This window comes from Mastomys coucha, unplaced genomic scaffold (genome assembly GCF_008632895.1).
Source record: "Mastomys coucha isolate ucsf_1 unplaced genomic scaffold, UCSF_Mcou_1 pScaffold4, whole genome shotgun sequence".
Taxonomy (NCBI): domain Eukaryota; kingdom Metazoa; phylum Chordata; class Mammalia; order Rodentia; family Muridae; genus Mastomys; species Mastomys coucha.
In genome coordinates this window covers 53,375,591-53,380,272 of record NW_022196910.1, presented here as the reverse complement: position 1 = coordinate 53,380,272, position 4,682 = coordinate 53,375,591, and the positions used below count along the sequence as shown (strand labels likewise).

At 42.0% G+C, this 4,682-nt stretch overlaps 1 long non-coding RNA gene across 1 annotated transcript; it reads left to right on the top strand.

Moving 5' to 3' along the window:
* The first annotated feature begins 1,088 nt into the window (after positions 1-1,088).
* On the top strand, positions 1,089-2,372 carry LOC116076441. The gene is made up of 2 exons (XR_004112954.1): positions 1,089-1,206; positions 2,039-2,372. It is a non-coding gene; the product is annotated as an uncharacterized LOC116076441 (long non-coding RNA).
* Positions 2,373-4,682: the final 2,310 nt, after the last annotated feature.

Below are 4,682 nucleotides of genomic sequence, written 5' to 3'. Positions count from 1 at the left end.
TTTTAAGTTAAAAAAATAATAAAAAATAAATAAAAAGCTCTTGTTTGCTTGAAGGGCATTTGCAGAACGTCTCCGTTGCTCTGGAAATGTAACCTCTTTCCTGTCACTCGCTTAATGGTCCGCACATGTTTTCTCACTTAAACTTTGCCTCATTTGGCTGTGGTTTCTTTCTGTAGCCTTTGAAACCATTTCTAATGGAAAAATGCAGCTGTGAGCGATATTTCCTAAAATGTACATGGAATTAATTTTCCAGGCATTTTGCGCGAGGGCCGTGGGTATCTGGAGGAGAGACTTTGCCAAGAGGCATTTTCATTTAAGCAAATGAAAGTGAGAACGGGCAGGCCAGTCATTTAAAGGAGTGAGCAGCGAAGCTGTGGTGCAGAGAAAGGTGGCCAGGGGGAAAGGGAGGAGGAGAAAAGTCAAGAGAAGCGAGCAAAGCCATGTCCTGTGGAAAGGGGAAGAGAAAGGAGAAAGAACAGGGACATAAGAGTTCCTGGAAGGGTGGGAAGAGCATCCCTTAAGAGAAAGAACATTATCTCCTGGATCTGCTGTCGTTATTTAAAAACTGATTATTCTTTGAAAATTGCACTTGTGTATATAACGCCGCCAGTCATTTCACCTCACGGCCCCTTCTCATCCATTTTTTTCCACGACAAATCCCCCTCCTATTTTCATGTGTTTGTTCATCTGTTTGTTCTGTTTGTGACCCACCGAGTTTAATTAGGGTTGCTTTCATGAACATGGATGGGGTTATTTAGTGGAGCAGCCCGCAACAATGACTACACCCTCGAAGACAATTTCTCTGCCACCCTTGCAGCCGCACCCCTGCCACCAACAGCGTAAGTTTCAAACCATCAGTCTGTAGTCTGTGTCTTCCAAAACCTTGATTTCTTTGAGATTAATGAAATGTACAATCTGTCGGATATAAATAAATTAGTTTCAGTTAAAAAGTCACCTTTAAAACTAGCATTTTTAAATGTCGCTATTAAGAGTCTTTGTTTTATCAACAGTCTTCTATGACCTCATAGTGTTTTTTATAGGCACTGCAAGGTTAAAAGCTGGCACTCCACGCAGGAGCTTCGCGAGGCACAGCTGCCGAACTGCGCATGCTCAGGAAATTGTGCCAACACCAGTGTGTGCAGTGACTCCAGTGGAGGCAGTCGGTGTCTGCTCCCGTTTCTACCTCTCATTTAGGAAGTTCCCAAGGTCAGTAACTGAAATCCAAAACACACAAAAGAAGATTCATTCTTATTATGAATGTGGAGTTTGGGTGGTGCATTTTTCCAGAATTACCCTCTGGCAAAGCGTGAGCTTCAAATACACAAGGTGCATATATTCATTGTTATACAATATTTACTGTATTGACACAATACAATGAGATTAATAATTTGTAGGACAATTAATGTGGGACAACAGGTTTCACTGTTAAAATATTTATGATCATTTTACACATATTATACTGATGTAGATGGTTTTACAGTTGACCAAATTGGTATACTTCATTTGCTCAGTACCATCAAGAAATCACTTTATGAGGATGCAGGCTGTGTAAATATTTAAATAATACTGGAAGGATACTGCTCATGGACAGAGAACAAAGGGAAGACCATGGTGAGACTGGCATAAGTGAAATAAATCCAAGTGATTATGTTTGCAAAATAGTCCAAACTACTTTTGAACCGTATCCTCAAAACTTGAAGCTCAAGAGAATTTTTTTTGAAATATAACTGAGCTCCTTCAATGAGCTACTGCCAATTATCAAAAGGTGATTCTTATGAATTTTCCACAGTTCAGGTGCAACTTCAGTAATTCTAGTGTGATTATAGTACCAGAAACTATAAAAATGCACAACTGTACATGGTGTGAAAATATGTATAGGTTCTAAAATAGTCTGAAATGATTTCACGAGGGAAAAAAAAAAAAACAGACTAAGAACCATCATCCATGCTTCCTTTCTGCCTGCATGTTCTCAGACTCTGACTCTTGGCAGTTCTTTTATCTGATATTTTTGTATGTGGTTTTGTTTCCATTCTTCTAGTGCTTTGGCTGATTTGATTGTTTGACACAAGCTTTTGTACAGCCAAAGGAATTTATATAAACTGATTACACTGAGCGATATTCCCAGGCACGGCTGAGTCTCCTGCAGATTAATAGCTCATCCTGGAGGAAGAATTTGTGCTGGAATCAAAGAGAACGCTGATGTGCCGAACCCTGTGCATTACGAATCTGCTTTAAAACTGGAGAGAGTGGACGTGGGGACAGCTGTCCTACGGATACAGTTGTTTCAGGGTTTGTATTCACAGGACTGATTTTTCTGATGTTCCGTGGAGCTTGAGATGATGCACAGTAAAGGAAGGAATTCTTGGCTTACAGAGCAGACTTTGTGCTTTTACCTTGCTTCCTTTTCTTTTCCCGGGGAGACAGGAACAAATATAAAGCATCCCACCCAAGCCCCAGCGTGGTACACCAATGAATCTCTTGAGATCACACACGGGAGCACAAGTGACTCAGTCCCAGGCATAACCAAAAAGTATAACCAAGGCGCCAGCCAGCGTGGGTGCTGGCCTCCCACAGCAGCCAAGATGGAGCCCCACCCCCAGTCTATACCCTAGATCTTCCAGAAGCACAAGACCATGCGCAGGGAGCCAGAGGGAGGAGGAAGTGCCTGGACTCTGAGTTGAGGATTTGGTTGAGCCCTCTCCTTTCCTTCTATGAGGGGAGACCAACGGTGCTGGTCTCCTGAGGGTTTGTGGGGTAACCCTAAACACACCGATTTCTATAGGGCCGTGGCCACCTCACTCCCAGAGGACCGAGTTCCACAATATTGACTTGTTCTCTGGCCCAGGCCTGGGAGAGACTTTTGCATAGACAGATATGCCAGGCACAACCCTCTTTCGCCCTAGTAGCCTGAGGTTTTCCCCAGATATCCCATCGGGCTGTTTTCCTCACCTCTCAAATGCTACCTTCTCAGGGAAACCTATCCTGGCACCTGAATTAATAATGCTGCGGCATGCCAGCTCCCAGCTCCCGCTAGGCATGGTTCCCTTCACCTTCATCCCTCAGAGCTTTCTTCCCTGCAGCTGTTCAGCTCCTACCTTGCTGTTTAGTTTGTCATTGTTGTTATTACAGTTTAACTGCTCTCCCTTCTGCTTCCAAACTCTGAAAATCAGAACTTTTGCCCGTTTTTGTTCTTGGATATAAGTGCCTAGAACAACATCTGGCTGGTAGAAGGAACTCAAATATTTGTGGAATGATTGAATTTAGCAAATCGGTATTGAATGTCTACTCTGTCCTAGGATTTGTGCTTAGCACCGGGAATAAAAACGACAGCAAGGCACAGTCTCTAACCCACAAAAGTTTGCATGGCTTTGTTCCCAGGACACCCACCGCAGTTTCTGAGTCAGAAGACTTTGAATGGAGTCTAGAAAGATCCTGGTCTGACAGATACACCAGTTTTCATTTCTTTCCCCAATGCCCTCTGTGCTGGGAGGTAAATTGTATTGCCATGGAATTTTTGACATAGAACAAACCTGAAACACATCTGGCATTGAGTACTCCTCTCTCAATGATGAAGGAATGCTGGGATAAATATCATGCCCTTTCTGTTTCCCAGAGACACAGACAAGATCGTTTTTAGTAGGCCATTGCTCATGTCTTCGCCCAAGCACTTCTATCATGATAGAAAGTAATGCCCAGCACAGAATAGTGAAGTAGGTAAGTGTGAAAGTAGAGATTGCTCCTTGGGAATATACTTTGAAGATCTTTTCTGCCTTCACCTCAGTGACTATGTTTTAAACAAGTTCGATGCATCTTTAGATTTTATTTCAAACCCTAGTAAATGTAATGAATGCTTGTTTCATGAAGAAAAAAATAGCTTTTAAAGGATTGCACTGCACTTAGGGTAGGCTGGGATAGCATGGCTGGGATAGCATACTGTTACTATAGAAGTGAGTGGTCAAGAAGGGCTATTGCTTCAAGTTCAGACTGTCCATGTGTCCTAATCAAGGTTAATGTGTGGTAGATGAGACTTGCACTGAACCATTGGCAGATGTCTACATTGTTACCAAATCAAATTCAACTTAAGTGTTTGCTTTTTTCATGTGACTGTTGGGACAGCAATTGCATCCATTGGTCCCTGGGAGAAAGGTTAGGAATGGAAAGTTTTCGTGGATCATGATGAAATGCCACTAGGGCACACTTGTCTCGGGGTAGAATTCCAGACAAAGCCCGCCTTTACTGCTTGGAGCGACACAGTAGTAGCCTTATTATTTAACAGATACATCTAGAGCAGTGTTTCTCAACTTTCCTATTGCTGTGAACCTTTAATACAGTTCCTTATACTTCAGTGACCTCCAACAATAAATTATTTCATTGCTATGTCATAACTGTAATTTTGCTACTATTATGGATTATAATATAAATATCTGATATTCAGGATGTCTAAAATGTGACTGCCAAAGTGGTCGTAATCTATAGGTTGAGAACCACTAATCTAGATCACGGCGGATGAACGATGTGCTACCCCCCAAACCAGTACTTCGCAGAAATAAGATAATCTGTATCAGTTGTATTATCTATGCATAGGCAAAAAAGTTAAAGAAAATGAAGCTTATTTTCTGTAAGCCCAGGTCCCATTTCATGCACATTCCTTTTTCATATTCACTTGAAGTTTCTTCTCTTTT